Below are 18,613 nucleotides of genomic sequence, written 5' to 3' on the forward strand. Positions count from 1 at the left end.
TATGGTGCACCTAGGCACTGAATGACAGCTGCCAAAGTATGGAATATCTCTTCCTCATGATTTGTATCGCAGTTACACACAGATATATAAAGTATTGACCACTTCAAAGACACAACAAAGCAACAAAATAATAAATTAGAATCAGCATGATCTGGTGAACAGTTTTCAGCGTTAGTTACATAAAGTTTTCTTATTGGCAGCTAGGTGAAGCAGTGGTTAGCAGTGTGCCTCACAACTCAAGGGACTTCTTTTTGCCTGATTTGTTTATTGTCTCTGTGAAAATGAACAGTCTGTCAGAGATTCTATGGCTTTTTTTACAGGTTCTCTTGTTTCCATTCACATCCCAAAAATAATAGGTTAGGCCAGGTTAGATGTAATGCCGGTGTGATTGCTCCCTTTTGATAGACTTTCATGCTAACAACAGTTTTTTCATGTCTGGGTGTTGTTACTGGTAAGATACATTTTAAGTTTCTGTGATGCTGTACTGAAAAAAAATTGAATTGGAAAAAAATAATAGATGGATGGATGGCACAGTGATGCACAGTAGCATCCTGAGTCCTCCCTGCATTAAGTTTGCATGTTCTCTCCATGTCTGTTTGGTTTTCCTCCTGTGGTGTTCTGGTTTCCCCCCAAGTTTGATGAATTGATGACTCTAAATTAGCCTGTGTGCTTCTTTGGTGTCTAAGTGTGAGTATGCATGTTCCCACCTTGCACCCTGTGCTATGTGGGATAGCCTCCAGCACCCCACTGTGACCCTGGCCTGGAATAAGTGGGTTAGAAAATGACATGACATTCTGTAATAGGTGGACAGAAGATTACTGATAGCTTATAAACTGCACAAAAAATTAAAGGAACACTTTGAAGACACATCAGATCTCAATGGGAAAAAAATCCTGCTGGATATCTATACTGATATGGACTAGGTAATGTGTTATGAATGAAAGGATGTCACATTGTTTGATGGAATTGAAAATCATCAACTTACAGAGGGCTGAATTCAAAGACACCCCAAAAATCAAAGTGAAAAAGTGATGCAGGAGGCTAGTCCATTTTGCCGAAATTTCATTACAGTAACTCAGAATTGTACTTGGTAGTTTGTATGGCCCCCACGTGCTTATATGCATGCCTGACAACATCGGGGCATGATCCTAATGAAACGACGAATGGTGTCCTGGGGGATCTCCTCCCAGATCTGGACCAGGGAATCACTGAGCTCCTGGGCAGTCTGAGGTGCAACCTGTAGCATCGGATGGACTGAAACATAATTTTCCAGAGGAGTTCTATTGGATTTAGGTCAGGCGAGTGTGGGGGCCAGTCAATGGTATCAATTCTTTCATCCACCACATGAGGTCGGGCATTGTCGTGCACCAGGAGGAACCTAGGACCCACTGAACCAGTATAGGGTCTGACAGTTGGTCCAAGGATTACTTTTTTTTTTTTAAACAATCAAAATAATTATATATATTATAAATCAAACCAAACAATAAACACCCTTTAAACAATCCTTAACTAATCTATAATAACTTTTTTTTTTATTATTAATTTTATTACAATCCATACAAAGCAATCAAGATTTTACAAAAAGAAAAATTGAGTTAAGAACAGATCGATCCCCACCCCTGAGAGAGAGAGCAAGCCAAATAACGTTAAATTTAAGGCTTGTAAACATACCTAATTTAAAAAAATAAATAAATAAATAAATTGTCTGTGCTTTATAAACTTATTTTAAAATATTACTGATTAGATCCTGCCATGTTTTGAAAAAGGTCTGTACGGATCCTCTAACTGAGTATCTGATTTTTTCCAATTTCAAATAATATAACACATCGGTTTCCCACTGACTTAAAAGAGGAGAGTTTGGATTCTTCCAGTTTATCAAGAATAAGTCTGCGTGCCAACAGTGTAGTGAATGCAATCACGATTTGTTTGTCCTTCTCCACTTTAAACCCCTCTGGAAGAACCCCAACCACATCTGTTAATGGGTTAGGAGGGATTGTGAGTCCAAGGCTGTCTGACAGGTAATTAAAAATTTTTGTCCAGAATAATGTTAATTTGGAGCAGGCCCAGAACATGTGACCCAGTGAGGCTTGGACTTGGTTGCAACGTTCGCAAGTTGGATCATGTCCTGGAAACATTTTGGAGAGTTTTAGTCGAGACAGATGTGCTCGATATATAATTTTGAGTTGTATAATTGTATGCTTTGCGCATATGGAGCTCGAGTGAATTCTCTGCATTGCTACTTTCCACTCCTTTTCTGATATATTAATTGAGAGATCTTTTTCCCAGTGTACTCTTGGATCTTTGAAAGGGAGCGATTGTAAAAGGATTTTATATATTGTAGAGATGGAGTCTAACTCCTTGAAATTAAGCAAAAAATTTTTCCAGCATGGTTGAGGGTGCAAGATGAGGAAAATCTGGAAGGTTCTGTTTAACAAAGTTCCTAATTTGAAGATAGTGAAAGAAATGTGTAGCTGGAATGTTAAATTTGGAACGTAATTTTTCATAGGATGCAAAGACGTTGTCTATATAAAGATCTCTAAGCAAGTTAATTCCAAATTTTTTCCAGATATTAAAAACTGCATATGTTTGTGAAGGTTGAAAGAGGTGGTTCTCTTGCAGAGGTGCCACAGATAGAAGCTTCTCCGTCTTAAAATGCTTTCTACATTGGTTCCAGATTCTAAGTGAGTGGAGCACAATTGGGTTATTAGTGTATTGCCAATAACGTGTGTTTATTGGAGCGCAGAGCAAGGAATACAAAGAAGTACTGCAAGATTTTACTTCTATTGCGGTCCAAGCCTGTGTATGTTCTTCTATTTGTGTCCAGGTTCTTATCGCCTGTATATTTGCTGCCCAGTAATAAAACTGGAAGTTAGGTAGAGCCATGCCGCCTTCTGCCTTTTGTCTTTGTAAGGTCGCTCTTTTGATGCGTGGATGTTTTGAATTCCAAATAAATGAGGTTATTGTTGAATCTAATTGCTTAAAGAATGATTTATTAATGTATATTGGGATGTTTTGAAATAAAAAAGGAGCTTAGGAAGAATATTCATCTTAACAGTGTTAATTCTTCCAGCTAATGTGAGATGAAGGGTTGACCATCTATGCAAGTCTTGTTTAATTTTTTCCATGCAGACTGCGAAATTTTGTTGATATAGAGCTTTATGTTTACTTGTGATGTTTACCCCTAGGTATTTAAACTGTTCTGCAATGATAAAAGGTAGGGTGTCTAATCTAATATTATATGCTTGAGAATTCACTGGAAAGAGTACACTTTTATTCAGATTAATTCTGAGACCAGAGATTTCATCCCAATACCTAATGGTGGTCAAGGTGCTGTTGTCTGCCCTGTAGAGGACTGCATGTTCCTTCATTGATATGCCTCCCCAGACCATCACTGACCCACGACCAAACCAGTCATGCTGAACGATGTTACAGGTAGCATAACGTTCTCCATGGATTCTCTAGACCCTTTCACATCTGTCACATATGCTCAGGGTGGACCTGCTCTCATCTGTGAAAAGCACAGGGCACCAGTGGCGGACCTGCCAATTCTGGTATTCTATGGCAAATGCCAATTGAGCTCCATGGTTCCAGGCAGTGAGAGGATTTTGGGCCTTCAGGCCACCCTCATGAAGTCTGTTTCTGATTGCTTGGTCCTGCTGATGGGTTAAGGACCTTCTACGGCCCTATCCAGCTCTCTTAGAGTATCTGCCTGTCTCCTGTAATCTCCTACATGCCCTTGAGACTGTGCTGGGAGACACAGCAAACCTTCTGGCAATGGCACATATTGATGTACCATCCTGGAGCAGTTGGGCTACCTGTGAAACCTCTGTAAGGTCCAGGTATCGCCTCATGCTACCAGTAGTGACACTGACCATAGCCAAATGCAAAACTAATGAAAAACTAATGTCAGTGGCTTCCAGCTGTTAAACCATTCCTGTTTTGGGGGTCATCTCATTGTTGCCCCTCTAGTACACCTGTTGTTAATTTCATTAACACCAAAGCAGCTGAAACTGATTAACAACCCCATCTACTACTTACCTGACCAGATTAATATCCCAGAAGTTTCATTGACTTCATGCTATACTCTGATTAAAAAGTGTTCCTTTAAATTTTTTGAGTTGAATATTTTCAAAATAATGCATATTATTAATTTACTATATTTTATTTAGATTAAAAATATAACTTTTTTGTTGAATAAATCATTTTCACAGTCAGAAATATACTCATATTTTACATGATTTGTTAGTGTGTTTATACTATATCTCTATATATTGCATTGTCAATATAAAGGTGAATAAACAGAATGCTGGCAAAAGCAAATGCCTTCTGAAATGGTAGTTCTCCCATACTGGATACGTTGGTGCAATCAATACATGGCCCCAACTAGCACTACCTGCCAATGTGCCAGTGCCTGCACAAAGTAATAGGAAAATGTATATGCACTTATTAGGCTACTAGTTATTTAAAAATTTATAACATAGGCTAATCTTGCAACTTGAATGAAAACTCTGCGTAAAGACTCCCTTATTCACCCTTTATACCTAGAATGGACTAATTATAGTCTAGGCACTATGCAAGAGCCAACCTTGTGAAAATAATTAACTAGTGTGAAATGATTTGCATTGGTTTTTGGGAATGTAAAATCTTTGATTTGCAAGGGTTTGCTTTTCACTACTATGTATCTGTTCCAGTATTAAATCCACTTGAATCTAAATATCAAGAATATAAATCTACACTTGCACAGGAAAAATCTGTACACTGTAATCAAGAATCATAAAACCTACTTCTAACTCTATTCTATGTGCCCCTACTACAACTATAAAAGTCAAAGCACTTCAGAAAAGAAAAAAAATGAATATAAAAAAACAATTTATGGATTATGTCAATCTTATAAATGCATAAATGTGTATATCGAACAGAAATGAACCTTAAAAATATAGAGATTCAAAAGCCAGATTCATCATTTATCTTTATAAAAGAAAGACCACTTATCATACAGATGAAATTAAAAGCCCCCAATCCACAAAATGTTGAAGAGGCCAAACCACATATGTACATTTAAAAAGGCAATAAAAAAGCTAAACATGATAACAATATGGTTATCAGTGCAATTAAGTCTGGCCAACGTGCAGGATCAAAAAAATCATTTATATCAGAATTATTCCTAACTACCTTGAACTAAATAAATACTCTATTTTCACAACTTCAACCTCAGTTGCCTCCACAGCATTGTCACTGTGATGAGCAGGTTAAGTGGATGTACTGGCTAAGTGGGTATCATCTCAGGAATGATCATCTCACCATTGGTTTTGGCACTCGGTGGTACATACTCTATTTGGTGTGTTTTATAATTGTATCTTCTATTCTTTCCATTTCTTCCTACCTGGCTTACGCATTGCCATCATCTTCACCAACTGCTATTCAGTCTTTGAAAGGTACATGTCACGTAATGATGTACTAACCAATGTACAATAGGTTCCTAGTTTGGATGGAATGTACCTAAAGTGAAAATCGTTTGTACACCAGTGCTTTCCAACAGAGCACTGCTTCTTACTTTAAAATTTACTAAACTTATATTAAACTTACATTAAGCAAACATTCACAACTCGTATTGAAATAGCCGAACAGCTGACGTCTACCACTGACGAAAAAACAACGGCTACAAATTTCGAATGTAAAGTGCTTGGAGACAGACAGCTGCACTGGAAGATGGATGCAGAAGGAATAATATCAGAATTGAAAGTCTCCCAGAAAATAGTAAAAAAGTCCAAACCCAGTGAAATTCATACATGAACTATTCTCTAAAATAATTGGAGAGGATTTCAAATCAGACACTGAGATAACAGGACCTTACTGAATACGTGGATCGAATGCCTTAAAGCCTAGGTCTTTCATCTAAAAATTCCAGTTTAAACTACATATAATGTTACTTCTTAGACAGAAACAAGAGATTATATTTGAAAATGACCACATTCGTATTTTCTCTGATTTCTCACCCTCAGTAGCTGCTAAACATGCTGCATTTTACAGCATTATATAGCGCTTACGGAAAGCCAAGATCAGATACAGCCTCTTGTATCCTGCAAAACTGAAAGTGAACATTCAAGGCAAGTTCTACATTTTTACTTCTACAGAGGAAGCAGAAATAGAGCAATGAAAACTGAATCCGACACTTTTTAAAAGACGATTGTCAGTTGCACCTGTTCCAGACATGGAAAAGATCTTACCTGCTGTAGGACCCTTTCACAATGAAACTCATTCTGTAATTATACATTCCATTTCCTTATCTGCCATTTTTATATTTTAATTACAATTATATGAGTGTATGTATGTATGTGGATTTTTTTTTCTCCATAGTGGACTTTTTAATATCATACTCTTAGTTTATTGTATTAGGGCTTACTATCAGATGTTATCTACTAATCCTGGTCTACTGTTTAACATCATTCCCTGGGTTACTCTCTCAAAACTGTTTAAAATTTACCAAACTAATACAGCTATTGGATAAAACACTCACTGTGATGGTCCAGGTGGGCTCCACTGTGCCTGGCAGCTTAAACCCAGAGTTGTTGATAACAAAGCCAAGGGGGTGTAAAGTGCTGAAGTGCTCTTATTTCAAACAAACTTCCATTAAAAAACAAGTGAAATGTGGAAGTTTAAAATCCAAATAAATAAAGAAGCAATTAATAATGCTTAAAACAAGGTTAAAACTCTGGCAGGTCTGCTTTTAAAACATTCACGAACCTCAATATATCTCTCTAAAATCCCACATTTCCTCTATTTATCTATCAGGACCTTGCAGCAAGAAGAGACATCCAACGACAGGTGCAGTCAACCTTTTAAACCCAGGTTAGGACCACCACATCCAGTCGCTCCACATCTGCACAGCACTACACCAAACTATACTGACGTCTTCCTCTTCCAGTCCTTTTTTGCTGTGGGGGAGACACTGCACAATGGTGCCACTCCAACTTTTGAATGTAGTTCTATTGGAGCGTTGTTTCTTCAATCCTCCCCCCCTAGAACCCCAGGCCTGTCACTTGGCTTCACTGGGACACACTTCTGTCCAACTGATTCCACAACAAATTGCTCCTACGCCTCACTCTCCTGCCTCTTCATTCACCTTGTTTAACCTCCACCTTCCTCGCCTTTTGTTTTTATTGTCTCTACCTGGCTCTCTACTCAGTTTTCCTTTTCTAACTCTGGACGCAGACACTACGCCTAACAAAACGTCAAGGGGAACAGATGAATTGACCTCATATGAGCGAAACAGACAATTAACTCGTTGCCCCTCACCAAACTCACCATGACCGTGCACTGGAGCATCACACCCACAAGTCTGAGCCTAGCTGCACCACTTTTTATTTACTTATTTAAAATGGCTCAATCTCTGCATATCTCTCTATGTCTCATAAGATTTTTCTACAAATGATCCTTGTCTCTCTCTCTTTGTCTCTTTCTTTTACTCATTCACTATGAGAAAAACCTCTTGGGAATCATGCATACAGTGGTGTGAAAAACTATTTGCCCCCTTCCTGATTTCTTATTCTTTTGCATGTTTGTCACATAAAATGTTTCTGATCATCAAACACATTTAACCATTAGTCAAATATAACACAAGTAAACACAAAATGCAGTTTTTAAATGATGGTTTTATTGTTTAAGGAGAAAAAATCCAAACCTACATGGCCCTGTGTTAAAAAGTAATTGCCCCCTGAACCTAATAACTGGTTGGGCCACCCTTAGCAGCAATAACTGCAATCAAGCGTTTGCAATAACTTGCAATGAGTCTTTTACAGCGCTCTGGAGGAATTTTGGCCCACTCATCTTTGCAGAATTGTTGTAATTCAGCTTTATTTGACGGTTTTCTAGCATGAACCGCCTTTTTAAGGTCATGCCATAGCATCTCAATTGGATTCAGGTCAGGACTTTGACTAGGCCACTCCAAAGTCTTCATTTTGTTTTTCTTCAGCCATTCAGAGGTGGATTTGCTGGTGTGTTTTGGGTTATTGTCCTGTTGCAGCACCCAAGATCGCTTCAGCTAGAGTTGACGAACAGATGGCCGGACATTCTCCTTCAGGATTTTTTGGTAGACAGTAGAATTCATGGTTCCATCTATCACAGCAAGCCTTCCAGGTCCTGAAGCAGCAAAACAACCCCAGGCCATCACACTACCACCACCATATTTTACTGTTGGTATGATGTTCTTTTTCTGAAATGCTGTGTTCCTTTTACGCCAGATGTAACGGGACATTTGCATTCCAAAAAGTTCAACTTTTGTCTCATCAGTCCACAAGGTATTTTCCCAAAAGTCTTGGCAATCATTGAGATGTTTCTTAGCAAAATTGAGACGAGCCCTAATGTTCTTTTTGCTTAACAGTGGTTTGCGTCTTGGAAATCTGCCATGCAGGCCGTTTTTGCCCAGGCTCTTTCTTACGGTGGAGTCGTGAACACTGACCTTAATTAAGGCAAGTGAGGCCTGCAGTTCTTTAGACGTTGTCCTGGGGTCTTTTGTGACCTCAGTCCCTTTTGTGAGTCGTCTCTGCGCTCTTGGAGTAATTTTGGTCGGCCGGCCACTCTTGGGAAGGTTCATTACTGTTTCATGTTTTTGCCATTTGTGGATAATGGCTCTCACTGTGGTTCGCTGGAGTCCCAAAGCTTTAGAAATGGCTTTATAACCTTTACCAGACTGATAGATCTCAATTACTTCTGTTCTCATTTGTTCCTGAATTTCTTTGGATCTTGGCATGATGTCTAGCTTTTGATGTGCTTTTGGTCTACTTCTCTGTATCAGGCAGCTCCTATTTAAGTGATATCTTGATTGAAACAGGTGTGGCAGTAATCAGGCCTGGGGGTGGCTACGGAAATTGAACTCAGGTGTGATACACCACAGTTAAGTTATTTTTTTAACAATGGGGCAATTACTTTTCACACAGGACCATGTAGGTTTGGATTTTCTTTCTCCCTAAATAATAAAAACCATCATTTAAAAACTGCATTTTGTGTTTACTTGTGTTATATTTGACTAATGGTTAAATGTGTTTGATGATCAGAAACATTTTGTGTGACAAACATGCAATAGAATAAGAAATCAGGAAGGGGGCAAATAGTTTTTCACACCACTGTAGGTGTTGTACCAGAAATGCTCAACTAGAGTAAGAGCTGGAGCAGAGACAATATGTATTTGAAGAATGAAAATTCTCAGCATCTTCTGTAAGAATTTCTTGCAAGGAGCATACAGTAACGAGTCTTGAGTGCTGTGGTCAGCCTATTATCATACAGAATCTCCATGACAAGAAAATAAAAAGACATACAGTAAATGAGCTCCACCTACACTCAACTTTCCCATATTAAATACATGTTAATATTATTTTTAAACATGCTACAATTTGAACTCCAATCCATCCATCCATTATCCAACCCGCTATATCCTAACTACAGGGTCACGGGGGTCTGCTGGAGCCAATCCCAGTCAACACTGGGTGCAAGGCAGGAAACAAACCCCGGGCTGGGCGCCAGCCCACCAAAGTGAACTCTAATCATCCATATATTATTTTTTAAATTGACTAACTCTATTATTAAACTTTCTGGAAAGATTTTCCAGTTTCTGGATGTTGTATTGTCGGTACAAGGTCACAGGAATGCAAGACACAATAGGACTCTGGACCTGTTTGGCAGTCAACAGCAATGGACACTTCTGCACCAGGCCAATATGGAGCCACCAATTCACCTAAAGTGCATGTCTTGGTAATTTGCAAAGAGAATGGGTACTCATAGAAAATCGAAGAATGTGAAAGGCAGTTTATTATGAGGCAGGTAAATCTCTGAAGGACTGAGGTGGGATTAGTAACTAAAATAAAAACTTTTATATAAAAATTATTTAAAAGAAAATACATATTTTCATCAGTTGCTCAAAAGTTATTTTTATAAATCATTTGCTGGTTTATTTTGGTGAAACCAGCAAGACAAACTGTTCCTTAATTCTTATCTAAAATTAAAATATATTTGATTTATTCCAGATACTTATTGCTAAATGTCAATTTAATGGTTGAAGCCAGCTCTTAAAAAATCCAAAACAATATAATGTAATGATTTTAATTCTTCAGTCACTCAGATACCTGTAAAACTGTTTTTCAATTAAAGAAAAACAAACAAGTAAATCTAACCAAAGAGCATCACCCCATTTTCAGCTTCCTGAAATCATTTAAATCCTCAGAGTGCCTCTACTGCCTTAATGCTATGTGATAATTTGATATCATAGCTCATACCATTTAAGCTCTAAATACGATTATTTTCTTTTGCGCTGTTTCAAGCAAAATTAATTGTAATAAGACTACTAAGCTCAACAAGATATTATGTCAGCTTAGCTTCAGCATTATCTGCTATGACCACATGTTTCCCTAACTTGTAATCCACAATTTTACATTTGTAAAATGGACAAGTTATGATTACTGCTCACAATACTTTGACATTCATAAGGTTAGATCTACCCCAAAATATGTCATGCTCCTAATGGACCTATTGATTTTATTTTTGATTTTTACCTCACCTGTACAACTCTATATATAATACACATGCATTAATTTATATTTTGGTATGTTAAGCATCGCAGGCTACTGCATATATATTATAGCAAACAAACAATATAAACAGGACTTTTTCAATTAATAGGACATGTTCTTTCACAATGTGAGGCTACGACCCTTTTCCTCGTAGCTCATTGGCAACTAAGCTTCACCTTCAAAGAATGTTTAAAAGAAGACCCTTACACCACAGGGAGTGTGAGCAGAAAGTAAAGCTAAGTTAAAGCCTCAGAGACTTTGTTCCTTGCAGCCTGGCATTTTTATGTAGCATCTCTTGTGTCGTTAATTACTGCCCCTAGCTGGCTCGCAGATTTGTTTACCAGACCAAACTTTAGTTCTTCACATATGTTTTTTATTAATAGAAAGGCCTTTCCAGTAAACAAGTTTTGCATTAAAAACACATTCATACAAGGAAAATGTAACTTTGGATTTCTTTATTATTCACAAGATATACTGATTCACTTAGTTATGTTCAAGATGTCAATGCAGTAAGAAAAAAAAAATAGGAATGACCAGAAGAATGGACTGATTCATCACCTTGTATTAGAAAATTAACAGAACAAAATAAAGCAATTAAAAAATTTCACATTAAATATTTAGATACCATAAAGAATAAGGTGTGAAAGAATCAACAATTCACTTATAAATAATGTACATATAATTAATACTTCTTCCATATCTTTCTGTCCTCTGCATCTTGTTCTGTTACACCCATCACCTGCATGTCCTCTCTCACCACATCCATAAACCTTCGCTTAGGCCTTCCTCTTTTCCTCTTCCCTGGCAGCTCTATCCTTAGCATCCTTCTTCCAATATACCCAACATCTCTCCTCTGTAAATGTCCAAACCAATGCAATCTTGCCTCTCTGACTTCCTCTCTGACCGTCCAACTTGAGCTGACCCTCTTATGTCCTCATTTCTAATCCTGTTCATCCTCGTCACGCCCAGTGCAAATCTTAGCATCTTTAACTCTGCCACCTGCAGCTCTGCCTCCTGCTTTCTGGTCAGTGCCATCGTCTCCAACCCATATAACATAGCTGGTCTCACTTAGACCTTCCCTTTGACTCTTGCTGATACCTGTCTGTCACAAATCACTCCTGACACTCTTCTCCACCCATTCCACCCTGCCTGAACTCTCTTTTTCACCTCTCTTCGACAATCCCCATTACTCTGTACTGTTGATCTCAAGTATTTAAACTCATCCACCTTTGCCAGCTCTACTCCCTGCATCCTCACAATTCCACTGACCTCCCTCTCATTTACACACATGTATTCTGTCTTGTTCCTACTGATCCTCATTCCTCTCCTCTCCAGGGTCTCCTCAACCTGCTCTGTACTATCACTACAGATCACAATGTCATCAGCAAACATCATAGTCCACGGGGACTCCTGTCTAATCTCGTCTGTCAACCTGTCCATCACCATTGCAAATAAGAAAGGGCTCAGAGCCGATCACTGATGTACCTTGAATGCATCCGTCACTCCTACCGCAGACCTTACCACTGTCACACTTCCCTTCATACATATCCTGTACAACTCTTACGTACTTCTCTGCCACTCCGGACTTCCTCATACAACACCACAGCTCCTTTCGAGGCACCCTGTTATATGCTTTCTCCAGGACCACAAAGACGCAATGCAACTCTTTCTGGCCTTCTCTAAACTTCTCCATCAACAGATAATTAATTAATAATTAATACTTCCACTAATGTACATATAATTAATACTTACACTAGTGAAGGGTTACCCTTTATTGTATAGTACATATGGATTAAAACCATTTCCTTCATTTCTTTTAAGTCTGCAATTATGCATACCAGGAAGTGCCGGGGGGAAGACGACCGGGGAGACACGGACGGCTTCCGGGTGCGCAGCCGGCACTTCCGCCACACAGGGGTGTGGCCACCGTTAAGTGCCGGGGAGCAGCTGGAGCCCATCCAGCTCCCCATAAAAGGGGGCGCCTCCCTCCAGTCAGCAGTGGATGTCGGGTGGAAGAGGACAGAGCTGGAGAGAGGACAGGAGGCGGCCAGGACAAAGGCACAGAGACTGTGGGCCCTGGACTTTGGGGATTCAGTGCCAAGGGCGCTGAGGTTGTGAGTGCACGTGATTTGGACTTGATATTGTATATAGTGTATAATAAACGGTGTGTTGGGTGAAAATATGTTGTCCGTCTGTCTGTGCCGGGGCCAGCGTTCACAGTGGCGTAGTCGGCAGGATGCTCCGCCTGGTGCAAGGCGGGGACCTGCACCAAAAACAAAAATTTCTGTGAACGGCCCGGCGCAGCAGCGACCCCACACACTGGCGCGGAGCGCCCGTGCACAACCCGCAGGAGCGTTTCACCCCAGAAACCGCCGCCGGACAGCGGAATGGCTTTCCCCGGGTGCGGAGGAGAACCCGACATCGCCGGAGCGCAGCGGGCTCCAGTCGCGCTGTCGAGACAGACAGCCAGGCTGGCGTGGCAGCACAGAAGGCCACACCGAGGCGGGGGCCTCGGCATGACGGGATCCGGGAGGTAAGTGCCCTGCCCTGCATTCATCGGCCCCTCGGGGTCGGTCTTACCTTCATTTCTACAGGGAGGGACGAACCGGATCCGCGTCCGTGGCGGCTCAAGGAATCGCCGCCACCACAACGCGGTGAAGAGGCACGTCTCCGCACTCGGAGCAGGGAAGGCAAGATGGCCGCGGGCCGGATGTCCCGCCCGCTGACAGGCACGGGGTTGGCTGGTGTGTCTGGTGTGCCCGCCGAGGATTGGATGGAGGCGGGACCTAGGAACGCCAATCTCGTGCCGAAACGAGATCCGACTGGGCCAGAGGGAGTGGCCCACAGGAGGCAGGCGTCGAGTGGAGCTGATAGACAGGTAAGCCCACTGACGCCTGCCTCTCTGTTTCCACCAGCGCTCGGCGTGAGTCGGGGGAATCCCCTCGGCCCGCCGGGTCGCCGCTTGCAGATTTGCTATGTGTTCTCGCCGCTCAGTGTGAGCAGCTGATGGGGAAGGCGGTCGCGTCGGGAGAGACGCCGCGTGAGACGGAGGATCGGCGCGGCGCTGGAACCGGAGGCCGGCAGAACACAGCGGAGTGGTGAGTGTTGCCGTTCCGTAAAGCAAGTGGGGGTTCGCCAACATGGCCGTGACTGTTTACAGGACGACCGCTCGAGTAGGCGACTTCCCAACAGCGGACGCGGGCGGTGCAGACGGCTAGCGAGGCTGGGAGATCGAACACGCAGGAGTTGGTAGGATCGGGCTGCTGAGTGCCCTGGGTCCTAGCGCCCGCGCTTCAAGCCCGCAGCTGTCTCCTGTCGCTCTGCCTGGACGCAGACGGGGCTGGATTTGAGCTTTTGCTGTGCTCAGACCCAGACCGTCGGGGCGTCCAAGAGAAGAAGGAGGAACCGGCGGATGAATGCCGGTTCCTCCGATAGGAGAGGGCGCGGCGCTGGGTGCGCGTCCGGAGAAGGGCCGTCCTCTGTGCGGGCAGAGGAGATCCCCTGGGTGAGCCGCCTGCGAGAGCGGTGCCGCGGCAACAGGCGGACGGGCATGGAACCTGCGACGGAGGACTTCAGCAGGCAAGTCAGGGGCTGTCGGAAGGGGGCGGGAGCACTGCGGGTGCAGGAGACCGCAGGGCACTCGGGGTGAGTGTCCTGGCAGTGCTTCTGGCCCTCTTTTTCATTTTTCCACAGGCCCGAAGCCCCGATGAGCGCTGAGGACGACGTCGTCAGGGACCTGCCCTCCTGAAACGGGCCGCTCCGCGGGAGGGCTCCACGCCGGGAGGCCAATAGTGTCCCAACTGCGGGGAACAGCGGGGGCGAGAGCGGCGCAGACCATGGGGGCACGTTTGCGCCGGAGGGGGTGCCGAAGACGGATGTCCCAGGGTGCCGTGTTGGACCCTGGGGCATAGTAGGGCCCTCACCGGGACGTGCTGCCCTTCGGTTGTGCCGTCGGACCCACGTGTCCTCGCTAGCGGTGGGGCACTGTGGTCCCCGGCCGGGGCTGGAGCCCGGCCGGGACGCCCAGGAGGACGTGAGGAGGGCTTGTGCCTCCTCCAGACCGCGAGGGGGCGTCCGTCCTGGTTCTGTTGGGAGCCACGGGTCGAGGGCATGGAAGCCCTACCCTGTAGGGGCCGTGGCCACCGCCAGGCGGCGCCCCGATGCCGGTTCATCCCGTGTGGCCCTCGGCCGGGACGCCTTAGAGGACCGGAGGAGGGCGTGTGCCTCCTCCAGACCGAGTGGGGGCGTCCGTCCTGGTTAGACAGGGGGCCTCGGGTACAGGGCTTGGAAGCCCAGCCCTGTAGGGACCTGTGGCCACCGCCAGGTGGCGCCCCAGTGCCTGTTTATTCCGGGAGCCCGGCACTTCCGCCGCACCAGGAAGTGCCGGGGGGAAGACGACCGGGGAGACACGGACGGCTTCCGCGTGTGCAGCCGGCACTTCCGCCACACAGGGGTGTGGCCACCGTTAAGTGACGGGGAGCAGCTGGAGCCCATCCAGCTCCCCATAAAAGGGGCCGCCTCCCTCCAGTCAGCAGTGGATGTCGGGTGGAAGAGGACAGAGCTGGAGAGAGGACAGGAGGCGGCCAGGACAAAGGCACAGAGACTGTGGGCCCTGGACTTTGGGGGATTCAGTGCCAAGGGCGCTGGGGTTGTGAGTGCACGTGATTTGGACTTGATATTGTATATAGTGTATAATAAACGGTGTGTTGGGTGAAAATATGTTGTCCGTCTGTCTGTGCTGGGGCCAGCGTTCACAGCATTTTTTTGTTAATTGCTTACAAAAGCTCTAAGACGATGTGTCCCCATCAAGGTTTTATTTTTTTAATTTCGTTATCTGTTATTTTTGATAGTCCAATGTCCCTGTAATTATGAAAGTTATTATTGCAGTAACATAATATGGCCAACCCTGAAATGATAGTTTTGGAATCCATATATTACACAGATGTTGGCATTGTTGCTGCAACATGTGTAGGTTTGGAGGGAGATCACTCCCAAAGAGGTTAGCACCAGGATGTACTATAATTAAAAAGATGCCACATTTGACAATATGAAGGTGTGCCTTCTCATTATCACTTTAAGCAGCTTTCTTGGCTTTCTCATCTTTGAGTTATTGACTCTCAATAATGATTTTGCTGTGTGACTGCCTGGACAGTTAAGGCTAGTGTGTATTTAGTACCCTGCTGTCGCATGAATGTAGACAAATGCACTGGGAGCATCTACATGGCACTATTAAAATTAGCTCAAGACCAGGAAAGCTCAGTCAGTCACTAACAGTCTCTGTTCTCTCACCCACAGAATGTCCCATGATGACCCCTAACGTCACTTCAAGCACTACCCCGGTGGTCCACACTCTTCTACCTCACTGTTTAAAACAACATCACCAAACCAAAAAGGTTAGATGCACTGAATAATCATTTATAAAAAAATGACTTTTGTTTTCCCCATCAGTTTAAAAGAATTTAAAGCTGTGCCACAAACAGAAAAAATAAAACAGTCAGTCATATTTTATTAAATTCTAGTGGGCATGTGTATGATAGGTTGGAGAAAAGTTGGAGAAGTCCTGTGCAGTCGTATGTGATGTTTGAATGTTTAAATGAAAGCAGATACCCCAACCTGCCACAAGACCCATTGCATCAGATCCTCCAAAACAGTGGTGACCAACAACAATTTTGTTCCAAATCTGTTGCTTAATTAGAAGACAATCCTTCCCAATAACAGATCTTATTTAATTTCATGGCTTGTTAGTGTTTTAACTTTACCATATCTGGTTATTCTTATAGTATAGATTTTTTCCCTTTTCAAGGATATCATCCAAATAAATTTTGAATGGATGAGCAATTCTTACTCCTTCACTTTTATCTCTTCAGTTTCCTTTTAAATATGTGATTAAACCAGATAGTTAATAATAATTTCACATAGGTGTACACAGAGAACTGCTGGTTCCTTTGTCATTTGTATCTTATTACTAATAAGGAGCAATTAAAACAGTGAATGCAGCTGTTTAAGACTGAAATGAGCAATTAAGGGTGGGAAATATTAACAAATGAGAAAAATGAAATAAAGCATTAAAATGTCGCCTGATCAATAAGTGTGTCAACAGCAATATTTGACCACTCATTAAGAAAGTGGTTTGGAACAAAAACCTGCAGCCACAGTGGCCAGCCAGGACCGTTGCTGCTCACACGTGCTCTAAGATGAAGCCTTTAAAAAAATAATAAAAAACTACTTATGTTTATTTATTTTATTTAGAATGTCGAACGGCGGCTGGTCAATATTTTAACTAGGAACTCTGTAAATTTTTGCTTTTTTTTAGCTCCAGGGTTTTTTATTTTGTCTACCCTGGCCATCTGATGTTATCATCGACCTGTCATTTAGAGACTTAAGAAACCAATTTTATATTTAGGGACTCTGTTACTCTTAATTATATATTGTGGTAGAAATTTAACATCTTATTAAAGAAAGAAACATCCTCTAACTAATCAGTTATCAGGCAGGAAAAAAGCTGTCCTTATTTCTTTACTTACTCCTCACAAAATGCCTTTGAGGAAGCATTCTTCAAAAGCAGTCTGTTACAGCATGGTCAAAATGATCGGAGAAACAAAGAACAGAGCTTCATTTTATAAACTATTGAATTTACATACAGTATTAATCAATGCATTCATTTTACTCTAATTGGTTTGTTGGTTTACACCCAAATGACTATAAAAGTCTGTTATATTATATTCTGTTTTTTCTTATACCTTGGAGTTGAGTCATCCATCCATTTTCCAACCCGCTGAATCCAAACACAGGGGTCTGCTGGAGCCAATCCCAGTCAACACAGTGCACAAGGCAGGAACCAATCCTGGGCAGGTGCCAACCCACCAAGCCCAATTTAGAATCTCCAATCCACCTAACCTGCAGGTCTTTGGACTGTGGGAGGAAACCAGAGTACCCGAAGGAAACCCACACAGTCATGGTGAGAACATGCAAACTCCATGCAGGGTGGACCCGGGAAGCGAACCCAGGTCTCCTAACTGTGAGGCAGCAGCACTACCACTGCGCCACCGTGCCGCCCAAGTTGAGTCATCAACCTTGAAATTTCTGTGCATATAACAACTGTCCATTCTGGTTGTTTTACAGGACATCCGCTGATTTCTTAGTCGTCTCTTAGTCATTTTTCAGTACATTCTGTTGTTCACTTGACCTTTATCTGGTTTCCCAATATGCCTTCAAAGGTTTCTGACATTAATTAACCCTATATGCTATTTCTTTAAGATGAATGCTATTTTAAAACTGTTCTTCCACAATATCTATGTAAGTGTGCATCATTTTTGAGTTTACTATTTATGCATTGTTATTCTTATCTAATTTCATATTCTTTTCTCTACATGTCACTTGTTGCCATCAGGCTGCAGGTTCAGGTTTACTAAGAGTAAAGAGCAACAGAATTAAGAATTTACTTCCGGAACTATAAGCATTTTGACTTCTGTTACTTGGAGGAATGCTGCTAAATGCTAAATTCTAAATTATTATTTTGTGTACTGTTAAACGTGATTATTCAGCTTTGTGCTGATCTTGACTGTGTGCTGATAATAATATCACTTGTCAGCTGTTGGCGTATTGTCTTGTATCTGTGTAACAATGTCTTAGTTTTTGTACTTCTCTGCTGCAAACAAATTTCCCTCTTGAATAGTAAAGTCTGACTAACATAACATTGAAACAATTTGTTTTATTTGGATGTGCCATGATATACAGGTAGTATTTATGTTGCAACATTTAGCTTTGTTTCAGTTTCTTTAAATATTTATATATATTTGTGTTGCTGAGAGTGCAGGTGCCACATTAAGCCTTGTACAAATCAGAATTTCTTGCATTATGTTTTTATGTCAATGTCAAAATGTCTTGCTCTATAAAAGTAATTTAAATATTAAACTGCTCAAAAAAATTAAAGGAACACTTTGAAAACACATCAGATCTCAATGGGAAAAAGAAATCCTCCTGGATATCTATACTGATATAGACTGGGTAATGTGTTAGGAACGAAAGGATGCCACATCGTTTGATGGAAA

Source organism: Polypterus senegalus, chromosome 4, assembly GCF_016835505.1.
Source record: "Polypterus senegalus isolate Bchr_013 chromosome 4, ASM1683550v1, whole genome shotgun sequence".
Taxonomy (NCBI): domain Eukaryota; kingdom Metazoa; phylum Chordata; class Cladistia; order Polypteriformes; family Polypteridae; genus Polypterus; species Polypterus senegalus.